General features: G+C 42.1%; 1 protein-coding gene across 2 annotated transcripts in view; it reads right to left on the reverse strand.

Moving 5' to 3' along the window:
* Window positions 1-5873, reverse strand: part of UBE4A (ubiquitination factor E4A) — a 34654-nt gene extending 28781 nt beyond the window's left edge. For both annotated transcript variants that reach the window (XM_027835659.1, XM_027835658.1), the window contains exon 1: window positions 5785-5873. The gene's annotated coding sequence lies outside the window, so the exon portion shown is untranslated. The remainder of the gene's footprint in view (window positions 1-5784) is intronic.
* Window positions 5874-12438: the final 6565 nt, after the last annotated feature.

Consider the following 12438-nt stretch of genomic DNA (forward strand, 5'->3'; position numbering starts at 1 on the left):
AGTCAATTAGGAACAGCTGTTTGTCCTTTGTTTTTGAAAAGCACCAGTGACATCATGGGTGATGGGGTGTGAATTGGGNGGTCAATTAGGAACAGCTGTTGTTTGTCCTTTGTTTTTGAAAAGCACCAGTGACATCATGGGTGATGGGGTGTGAATTGGGTTTAAGTGAGGCAGGGCTGCACAAAGCCTCACTCTTTCTTCCAGTCATTGAATCCAGTGGCAAAACAAAAGTCCAGGTGAATGGGGATGGCCTGGGATGCAGTGGATGACCTTTGAATCTTCAATGTTAGGCCAAGTTCTAAGTGCTCCATAGCACCTGCTTCAGCCACCTTCATGACTGTTGGAACAAATTGTTCTCAACCTCCCATTCTTCCTTCATGTGTTTAGAACAGACATTTCCTTAACTCACTGATGGGTTTGAGGCCTGTTGATTACCCTCAACCTGGTTTAGCCCATCTGCTGAGATGGTTTTAGTGGGATGTGGCCACTGCACATAATACAGCTTGGTAGAGCCACAGGAGAGAGTACAGAGGTGGATGAGCAGCCCTGAAAAAGACTAAGCAAGGCCTCACATCAGAGGTGCCAGTCCTTCTGAACACCCCACACACCCCATTAGTAATAGTACAACTTAGGCCGATGCCATAAATTTCTTCTCAGCATGGTGCTGGGCTCTATTGTATCAGGTAAGTAGAATGTTATACTTTGTTGCATACAATTTAAACAAGATTCATAGCTCATAAAGGGAGATGGAATAAATTAACAGGGAAACTGAAATGAACTACACTACTACAACGAATTAAGTGGCAATTAGCGGAGAGATTAGTGTACAGTGTTTCCCTCCCAACTGGCATATGTAATATGAACTAACTTTTTGAGACATTCAAAATTACTGGATAGGCTACTACTCCCTTTGAGGCACAAAGGAATTTCTGGGAGTCAACAGCTTTCTCAAATATCATATGACACTCAGATCTTGAAGCCTATGGGATGCTACATTTAGAAGCAAAATGAATTGAATGTCACTCAGCATGGTGTAGGAGTGCTGGATTTAGAGTCTCTAGGGACCTGGGTTCAAATTCCATCTGACAATTACTAGCATAGGCAAATCTTTTGACTTCTCTGAAACTGAGCTTCTTGATCTGTAAAATGGGGATAATAATACCTGTTGTTCCTACCCCCAGAAAGACCCAGAGAAAGTTCCTTAACTCCTCAGTGCTTCCTGGCAATTTTCTAAGGTTATATATTGTAGAACAGTTACTAATCTGTACTGAAAGGAGTTTCTTCACCAAAAACTCCCCTACATCAATGAAATCAAATGTCAAGACAAAAAAAAAGTTCATATCATAACAGGACCTTTGTGAGGATCAAATGAAATAATATGTATAAAGTATTTTGCAAACCTTATAGTGCTCCAGCAATATCAGCTATTATTAAGAACATAAGAGAAAAAACCTCTAGGCTATCAAGAATTACATGGCGATTTCATACCACAGTTAACTTGGTGTTCCTGCAAAATACAGAAGAGGTAACACAATCTCAAAAATCTTAATCACCTTATATGAAATTAGCTCTATTTGGATGTCCTTATGACTAATGTACTGATAGCCTTTTCTAGCACAAAGGCTTTATGTAATACTGAGAAGCAGCTTGCAAGTAGAAAGGTCACTGAACATGGCAAAAGAGGACCAAGTCAAGGCTCAACTCTTCTACCCACTAGCCATGTTATCTTGGGCAAGTCACTCAACTTCTAGTCTTTAAAATGGGGATAGTACTAATTTTGGTATTTCATAATGGTCTACGGGAAGGGAAAGGACACAAACTTCTAGTACCCCAGAAAACTAAATGGGTTTTAATCTGCTTTTTTCCCACTAGTTCATCTTTTCCACAGACACTAAGATTGGTAGTGGTGCTCTCCTACAACTAGAGAAGGTAAGATTGATCCTTGCACCTCAAACTTAACATCCAAAATCAAGCTCATTAATTCTCTCTAAACCCGTTGCTCCTTTTGACATCACTATTTCTTCGTATGGTAATGTATGATTCACTTAGTCTCCCACCTTCCTTATGCTGGGGTTTTTGACAGAACCCTAATGGTTCTACTGGTCTGATCATTCCTTTGCAAACACTTACTGGATACTGTATCTCAAACTTCACCTATCCTTCTCCCTCTCTTTTCAAATGCAATCATTTACAAAGTCTATTGATTCCAACATCTGAAACGTGTTTGCTCCTCTCTATTCCAAAGCTACTTCCACTCCAGTACATTACCTCTCTACCTCCTTAGACTGCGCTGCAATAGCCTCTTTATATGTCTTCCCATTTAGAATCTCTTTCCTTCAATCCATTCCTCACACCACTGCCAGAATAAAAAAAAAAAAAACACCACAAATCTGGTCATGTTTTTCCTTGGCAAAAAATACCCATGCTTCAGGGAGTCTCTAATACCTACCAAGTAAAATTTTATTTCTTTGCCTGCATTCAGAGTCCTGAGCAATTTGGCCTTTCTTACCTTTTGAGCTTTATTTCATACTACTGCCCCATGTACTGGAGTATACTCCAACCAACTTGTGCTATCCTCACCACCACTCTCTCCTTCATTAACCCCTTTCTACCTCTCTTTCATTGCTCACATTATTCCTTTTGCCATTTAATACTCTTCCCTCACATCCTTTAAAACTCAATTCCTCCTGAAGCAAGCCTTTCATATTTACCCTGAAGATAATGACCTTTCCTTCCCATCCCAAGACCTTACACTGAACTTTGCTTTCTAACTCTTTAGTACACTTATATAATTGTACGCATTCCAGTTATCTGTATTGGTGTCATATTCCCTTATTACACTATAAGCTACTTAGGATCACAGGATTGTAGATCTAGAGGTGGAAAGGGAATTCAAGGTCACATAGTCCAAACCCCTCATTTTACAGACAAGGAAATCTGGGCCTTAAGTGTTTAAGTGACTTGTCCAAGGTCACAGAGGTGATAAGTGGCAGCACCAGAATTTGAACTCTGATCCCAAGCCTCTAAGTACAGCAGTCCTTCCGAAGTACTGAACTGCCTCTCCTAAGTGCAGGCAGACCCATTCTTCATTCTGCTGCCTATAAGAGTAGAGTTCTCCTTTGGCAGTTCAGGGAAGGTTTGATGCCTACATTTATCAGTGAAGGAAATGCTAAATTTCAGGTAGAGGTTAGTGAAGATGAAGATGTAATTTTTTTTCCTATACAAGTTCATGGAATCCCAGACTCAGAGGGTTAAGAACTTTTGCTAAAGGCAGCACTGTGAAATGCAGTAGGTGATAAGAGTGGATAAAGAGTTGGGTTCAAATTCTGCCTCAGACACAAGCTTAGTGACCATGGGAAAGTCACTTAACCTGTCTGCCTCAGTTTCCTCATCTGGAAAATGGGGATAATAATAGCATCTACCTCTCAGGATAGTTGTGAAGATCAAATGAGTTAATATATATGTAAAGTGTTTTGCAAACCTTGAAGAGCTACATAAACGTTAGCTGTTATTTTTATTAGTGAATAGCACTGAACTTGGAGTCAAGAGGATCTAGGTTTGAAGCCTACAGAGAAACTCACTAGCTATGTGATGCTGGACATGTTACATGATCTCTCCAGGTCTGTTTACTTGTATGTAACATGAGGTCATCAGTACCTATCTTACAAGGTAGTTGTGAGGGTCAAATGAGATAATGTATATATAGTAGTGAACAAACCTAAAGTGCAGTGTTATCACCATTATTATCTATTTCAATGTTTTTCCTAGAGGCACACCAAAAGAACTTAACAAATGTTTACTGTATTTGCTCAATGATTTTTAAAAAGAATACACTGAAGAAATAGAGAAAAAGTATTTCTATAAGTACAAAAATGCATAAATAAAAGACTAGTCAGAGGTTAGCCAAAGAAACAAAACTCTTATTTTTAATAAAGTTTCTAAAGAAACTTTTTTTTTCATTTTTATCTGCCACAGATGATATGATAAACTTAATCACCTACTATGTGCAGGCACTGTGCTAAGCACTAGGGATACAAATAAGAAAAAGAAAGACAGCCTTTGCCCTCAAATTGTTAAATCCAAATCCTTAAGAAACTTTTGGACTCAGTTCTTTTTGAACGTGTGTTCTCCTAAATAATAAAATTCCTCTCTGATGGATCTAAGAAATTATCTGAAAAATTCCCAGTGCAAGTCCCAAATGGTATCACTAATGTTTTTGTTCCCTCTGACTAGATACACACAAGCATCTCTGTTCCCACAAGATACATGAACCATCATTCTGATTACCAAATTTTGCCTATGAATTATACTATTTTATACTGTTGCCAAGTATCAAAAGGCAAGCCTTTTAAAATATTTTACACATGCTTTCTGACATCAGGGCTTGTCTGAATAGAAGAGTAACATGTGGACTACTTGTAAAAAAATCCATGACCACTAAAATGAGGCCTTACCAAGTCACACCCCTTAAGCTCACCTACCTTGGATGTGTTTACAGAAATCTACCTTCATTCCAATTGTGCCCACACCACTAAGGTATCATATCCTCTAAAAATAATAATTCACATTTATGTAGTGCTTTAAGGTTTACAAAGTGCTTTACCCTACAATAACCTTGTGAGTTGGGGAGTATTACTATTCCTGTTTTTACAAATAAACAACCAGGCTGACAGAAGTACCTAGACTAGGGTCATAGGATTTAGAGCCAGATGGGACTTTAGGGGTTGGTCCTCTAGGCAAACTCTGTGAACTGGCAGATGAGGAAGGTGAAAACTGAGGCACCATGCTAAAGTCACACCGAATTAGGATCTGAACCCAAATTTTCAGATTTCAAATCCAGGGCCTCTTTTCATTATTAAGTCATTTGGTCTATCAGCTGCTTTAGACTACCTATCCATTTCTCCAAAAAATATCTGAGAACAATCGAACCGGGATTTTACATGCCTCATCAGACCAAAAAGTTCTTCGTGAGACTCCAACTTTGTCTTAAACGGGATCCACTTGGGGCCAAGAATTGAGTGGTAACATAATCAAGTAAACAAGCCTTGGGAGTTCGGAGGTGGGAGGAGAGAATACCACGCTGGAGTGGAATGCGAGGCCAAGTGAAACCTGTCAATTGCATCCAGCTGGCAAAGCGCCGCCTTGGCCGTGGGGCGGCCGCTACGCAGTCTGCAAGCCGTTACCGGAGCCCACGCCTAGCACCGGGCTGCACCGGCTCCCGGGCCCGACACAGCGGCAAGAGGGAACACACGCATCACTCCGCAAACTTCCTCACTGGGACGCGCGGGCGCCCAGGGAGGAGTCACGGGACGAGCACCGGGCAGAGGCGGGATTCACCGCCCCTTCTTGGAGCCCACTCTGTGTCTCCTCCAGCCCTCAGTCCTGCGACTGCCTCCTCCACGAGAGTTCCAGGGTCCCACGGCCAAGCCTGGGTCGGAACCGGGACCATCGCCCGCCCCGCTGCCCCGACCCCACCACGCGTGGCACGCCCTAAAGGAGGGGTGTCAAAAGAGACTGCGACCCCGGGGCGCCCAAGGTCCTCCCCCACGTCTCTCCTCCCGCGGCCTCCCAGTAAAGGGGAGGGGGCTTCAGAGGCGTAGGGACGCTCAATACGGGTGGGGGTGCAGGAAGAGGAGGGGTCCCGAGCACAGCACAGGGGACTCGGGGGAGGGAAGCCGTCTGGTAGCGGGGTTTCGGCCTCGGGACGGGGCGAGGGGGTCGGGGCGGATCCTGCCGGAGGGTCCCTGCGCCGCCGCCTCCTTCACGGGACGCACTCCTTCTTACCGGGGCCTGAGGGTGCCAGCGGCGGCAGCACCGGGAACTCTCCGAGGCCAAGGGCTTTCAACACTTCCGACTCAGCCCCGGCAACCGGAGCTGACGTCATCGGCCAGGCGCCCGTGCCTCGCGTCACACCGGGGCGCCGGAAGCGCGGCCCGTGGCCGGGAGGGCCTCCTTGGCGGGCTGGGCGTAGCTGCCTTTCCTGCCGGGGCGGAGGGAAGGTTGGCGATGGGTGGAGGGCGGGGGATGAAAGAGGGGGCCTCTGTGAGATCGAGCGGAAGCAGCACCTTTCCCAGTCTTTCCCGTGCCACAGGGGCGGGGAGAAGAAAAGGAAAGCCAAACAATGGCCTTGGCACGGCACGCCACGTGTCCTGCTCAAACATAGGATTGTAACTCGGGAGGGCTACACGGGTCGTTTAGTCCACCCCCTCGTTATACTGATGAGGAACCGAGGTCCTCGAGAAGCGAGAGGAGACGGGCTTTGTCCGAGGTAATATGGTTGAGCCAGGATTGCAACTCACATTTTCTGACCCCACATTTGCATTAGCCATTCACGGATGCCTCTCCATAATGGTCCATTTCCAAGCATCCACAAGCCTTTGTTGTATAATAATAATAGTAAAATTTTATGTAATATATTAATTATTATAACGAAAACTCGGGGGTTTGAAGTGTTTTTTTTTTCCTCATAACATTCCGTAATGTAATGAAAAGACCACTCATCTATAAAGTTTATCATCTATCAAAAGCTTGCTGAATGACAACAAGGAGTTCCTGTTATTATTATTAGACATCATGTGGATGACTAGTGGAAAGAGTATTGGATTTGGGGTCAGAAAACATGAATTCCAATCGGGTATACTGGCAAATGTTTGATAACTGGTTCTCCAGAAAAAAAAAAAACACAACAAAAAAACAAAATCCAAAACATCACAGCCACACTTCTAAATTTAGTTTGCATTGTTAACGTTTTCTCCATCACTTTCTTAAGTCTAGACAATCAAAGAAACAACGAATCAAGCCCTAATTTGTAGTGTTTACAGATTTCCAAGGTTTAAGCGCTCACATTGAAAACTGAACAGTCAGCTTTGCCTGTAGGAGTGACTCCAGCTACTATTTGACCTTAAATCATTTCCCTTCTCGGGGCCTCAGTTTCTCATCTGTAAAATGAAGGAGTTGGATGAAATGATCTTTTAAAGCCCCTTCCAGCTCTGTACCAACCTCTTTGTATATTTAATCTTTTATCCATTTCAGAGAGGAGTACGTTTCATCTGATGCCAGTGCCCCCCACCCTTTAATGCTCTTCTCACATACCCCATTTATGCGAAACAGCAAGTTCCACCCCCTTCTTTCTCCTTTATACACCAGGATTTTCCTCCTTTTATCATCCCTTCTTTTTCCTCTCTTCAAATCCTCTAAACTGAGCCAATCCCCACCCCAAATGCTGGGAATCTCTTAAAAAAAATTATCCTTTGAAGACATAAAGGTTCCAAAGGACTACTTATTTCTTCTCTCCTTATTAAGATGTAAGAATTATATTGTCATATATACCCTTCTAGTTGCTCAAAACAATTTGCAAGATTTCTAGGTTTCTCTCAGTATATATTTCAAAATTCCTCCTCAATTCTAGGCTTCTTATTAGAAGGACAATAGTAACAATAATAATTATAATAGCAGCTAGCATTTACATAGCTCCTATTTTGTGCCAACAGGTACTATACTAAGTGTTTTACAAGTATTTAATTTAATCCTCACAACAACCCTGAGAGGTTGGTGTTATTATTATCCTCATTTTAAAATTGATGTAACTGAGTCAGTGGTGAAGTGACTTGCCTAAAGTCATACAGCTAGTTAGTATCTGAGGCAAAATTTGATCTCAGGTCTTCCTTACTCCAAGCCCAGTGCTATTCACTATACTACCTCCCTGCCAACATTTCCTTAGGTAAAGGTCCACTTTTCTCTTTGGTAAGATTGTACTTCTTCTCAGGATTATTCTTAATGCTAAATCTATTATGCCTTTTGAATATAAAATTACAATATCTACTTTTATTTTAAGTAGAAGTCAGGTATTGCATAATCCTGACTATGGTTCCCTTGGTACCTGACTGCTGCTTTCTGGATTCATGGTAATTTTTTTTTCTTGGATGTGGGAATTCTGGATTTTGTCTGTGACGTTCCAGGGATTTTCCTTTTGGGGATTATTTTCAGGAGGTAATAGATGGCACCTATAGTATTCCAGTATGAATGCTGCTGCCACTCCTGGTGACTTGCAGGGTCCCTACTGGGATTTCTGACCATGGTAGGGATTTGTGACCATTCTGTGACTTTGATCAGGTGAACTCTACCCCCTTATTACCTTGGAACACAGAATCTTGTAGGCTATGTGTCTTTGGCTCATTTCTAGTTGCACTCGGAGGCTACCAGCTTGTTTTCCTGTGCTGGCTCTGGCTTTATTGGCAACCCTCATTTCCTGTTGCCTATGGGATTATCTGATTTTTTGTGCAGTGCTGGGGTAGAAGAAGTCACTATAGTCATCATTGGATTTCTTGATCATTATTTGGACTGGTGTGAATTTTAGGTTTTGCTGGAATAGGTGTGTGGGTGTTGCATTCAGGCAGCCGTGTTGAACAGATGTCTGGTGTTGACTCAGTATGACCTATAGGGAAAGGGAAGGCTTCTCTAGTGACTTGTTCATTTTTTTTTTCCAAGAGGAGTTCAGACCACAGGGTGGTGCTGTAAGTCTGGAGGACTGCATAAGTACTGGGTGGAAGATGGAATTCAGTAAATCAGAAAGGAAAATATCAATTGTTTATGGGCTTCTCTGAATCCTTTGTGTATTTTGTACATTTTCTGTGGGACAGAATAAAGGTTGTCCTATACCTAATAAGTGCTTGTATGAGTTCTGAAACTTTTTTATCTGCTTCTGTGGAGATAGATATACATGAGCTATTTTCTGAGATTTCCTAGATATGACTCTATATAGGAACAAAATGAGCTACAGAGAATAATTTTGAGGGTCATACCCCAAGATGAAGCTCAGTCTATGTAAGCCCAGAGTTTGATTATTTTATAATTTGGAAGAATAAGATACAAATAAGTCTATTTTAAGCTAGGATGTAAGAACGACAAAAATGTGAAGAGCATGCTAATAAAAATAGTTGTGGACACTTGCTTAATACTTTAGACAAAGTGCTCATAAGAAATATGAGGAAGGAAAAAGAACTTGGCAGCTGGGGGGATCAGTGAAGGCTTCATGAAGGAGGTAGTTAGCTCAGCCTTGAAAAAAGAGAATTTTCTAGGTGAGAGGAACAGCCTATGTCAGTACATAAAAGCAGGAAAGGAGAGGGATAAATAATCTAGATTGACTAGAATATAGAGTGTTTGGAGAAGCTGTATAGTGTGGTAGGTGGAGGGCCAGAGTTAGCAAGGGCTGGGTTCAAACTGTGCCTCTGACCCATACTAGCAGTGTTGTTGTTCGGTTGTTTTTCAGTGCTGTTTGACTCTTCATGATCCCATTTGGGGTTTACTTGAGTGGTTTGCCATTGCCTCTCCAGCTCATTTCACAGATGAGGAAACTGAAGCAAACAGGGGTAAGTGACTTGCCCAGGGTCACACAGCTAGTAAGTGTCTGAGGCCAGATTTGAACTCACAGAGATGTGTCATCCTGATTCTAGGCTTGGCACTCTATCCACTGTGCCACCTAGCTGCCCCTGCAATGTTACCCTGGGGAAATCACTTGGAGTCTCAATCCTTTAGTTAACCCTCTAAGACTATAAGCAGCAGAGTAGCAACCAATCTGCATCAGTAGATGGAGTTTGCTTACTGGGAATTCCTAGGGAACTAGTTCAAAGTGGGGTAGGGAGGGAGAAGGAGCATATATGAAGGAGTATGGATTGAAATACAACTGGAAAGGTAGGTAGGATCCTGATTGTGCAGGACCTTGATAAGTTATTTCTATCTTATCCTTTATGCCATAGGGGACCACTGAGGGTATTATGAAGGGAAATGACAGAGTAGACCTGTGAATTAGGAAAATTATTTTGTCAATTGTGTGACTGAAGCCTGGGAGACTGGAGGCAGGAAGAGAAGTTAGGAGGCTATTACAGCTGCCCAGGTGAGAGGCCCTGAACCAGAGCAGTGGTGGAAAGGAGACATGTGCAAGGCTTGCTATAACTTCAGTGCTACAATGTCAGGAGTAGAAGGGTTCAAGACTCTAAGACATTACTTTCTGCTATGAGTTTTTTAAGGGCAGGGACTGCTTCTAATCATTAATGTGTATCCCAATACATAAACCCAATGGGCTCTCAAAAAAATATACCTGTTGCCTGGCAGATATATGCCTCTGTTTTATAAAAAGATCTATAAATCACCCAGTCCTGGGTAAGTGAGCTAGGAGCAGTAGACTTGGAAAGAGTAGAGTTAATCTTGGGACACATGTCATTTAACCTTTTTTGTGTCTTTTTCATCATCCATTAAATGGTATAATAATACCTTACCCATCAACCTGCCTCAGTCAACCAGTGTCACACCTTCTGTGTGACTGTTCTAAACAGTATTTTAAACACTTGAGATACAAAGAAAAATTTAACAGTCTTTGCCGTCAAAGAGCTTATATTCTATGAGGAAACACATGTATTCATATAAGTAGATACATGATATATACAAAGTAAATAAAAGAAATGGGATGGGGAGTGGCATTAGATCAGGAAAGGACTCATGTAGGAGATAGCTCTTGAGCTGAGCTTTGAAGAAAGAGATTCTACAAGGCAGAGGTGAAGAGAGAGAAAATCCAGGCATTGGGGACAGCCTATGCAAAGGCATAGGCTTTTGGAGATAGAAAGTCATGTGTGAGGAACAGTAAGAAAGCCAGTTTGGCTGCATCAGAGTGTGGGACGGGAAGTTATATGAAATACATCTGGAAAGAAGAGTTAGAACCGAATTGTGAAGGGGTTAAACACCAAACAGAAGAGGCAACACTGAGACCCCCTGGAGCTTATGAAACGGGAGTGACATGATTGAGCTGTTCTTTAGCCATACTGTTTTGTTAACTGTATGGAGGTTGAATTGGAGAAAGATGAGGCTTCAAGTGGGGACTGGTTCAGGAACTGTTTAATAATCCAGACAAGAGTTTTGAAGGCCTGAACTAGGGTGATAGTGATGGCTACGTGAATTGAGAGAAAGGTATGGATGTGGTAGATGTTACTGAGGTAAAATTGACAATACTTGTCAACTGAATAGATATGTGGGATGAGAGAGTGTTAGGAATTGAGGATAATAATATTAATAATAGCTAACATTTATATTGCACCTACTACATGCCAGGCACTATACTAAGTGCTTTACAAACATCTCATTAGAGCCTCACAATAGCCCTGGGAGGTAGGTACAATTATTATCCCTATTTTTACAGATGAGGAAACTGAAGCGAACAGAGGTTAAGTGTCCTTGCCCAGATCATACGGCTAGTTAGTGTCATCAGATCTGAACTTAGGTCTTCCTGACTCCAGGGCTGGCACTGTTCCAATGAAGTTGCAAACCTAGATGATTGGAAGTATAGTGGTGCCTTAGGCAGAAACAGGAAGGTTGGGAAGAGGAGTGGCTTTGGAGAATAAGTTTTGCATTGGATATTTTTGAGTTTGAGAGGCCTTCGGTACATATAGTTCAAAATGACTAATAATAATTTTGGTAGTATTGGGACTGGAGTTCAGGAGAGGGACTAGGACTGGATATATAGATCTGGGAATCATGGCATGGAATGGAAAAGCATTTATTAAGCACTTACTGTATATCAGATCATATAGTATGTAGATGATAAATGAATCCTTGGGAATCAATGAGCTCATGGAGAGTGTAGAGAGAAGAGTGAAGGACTAGGACAGAGCGTGGGGACATCCCCATGGGGGTAGCATATGGATGATGATCCAGCAAGAGACTCAAAAGGAGGAATTGAAGACCTTCACGTACTAAGTAAATGTGAACTCTTATTAAAAAGCAGCAGGGGTGTAGTGGGGAGAGCACCAATTTACAGTGAGGAGACCTGAGACTGAGTCCCTGTTCTGCCACCTAACGGCTATAGGATAATAGGCAAATCCCTTCCCTTAGTCTGCCTCTTATAGTGATAAACCTTAGCTTCCTTCAGGATGCAACTGAGATGGTATCTCCTAAGTAAGCTTTCCGTGATTCTATGTATTGGGATACACATGAAGGACTAGAAGCAGTCCCTGTTCTTAAGGAAATTTGTAGCAGAAAGTAATGTCTTGTATTTTTAAACCCTTCTATTCCTGAACTTGTGGCATTGAAACTGTGACCATATCTCTTTGCTCAGAACATCTGAGGTTTTTTGCTCCCATACAGAGTTACCTCAAAATATAGCTGTGAGTTGTTTTAGTGTTATCTCTTTCCTCAGATTGCATTCCAATTGTTTATTTGCTTAAATGGTATATCCTCTTCAGTAGAATGTAAACTCCCTGACAGTAGAGACTGTTTTTTATCTGTCTTTCATTCTGTCCCTAGTGTCTTGCGTGTAGGCTACATTTAATAGATCCTCCATCCTTCATCCAGTTTGCTAAACTTAATCTTTCTGGGCCTAAGTATCCTTATCTGTAAAATACACAGTTGGATTAGATCACTTCTAAGATTCCTTTTACCTCTAGATTTATG

This window comes from Vombatus ursinus, unplaced genomic scaffold (genome assembly GCF_900497805.2).
Source record: "Vombatus ursinus unplaced genomic scaffold, bare-nosed wombat genome assembly UNPS02014816.1, whole genome shotgun sequence".
Classification (NCBI taxonomy): Eukaryota; Metazoa; Chordata; class Mammalia; order Diprotodontia; family Vombatidae; genus Vombatus; species Vombatus ursinus.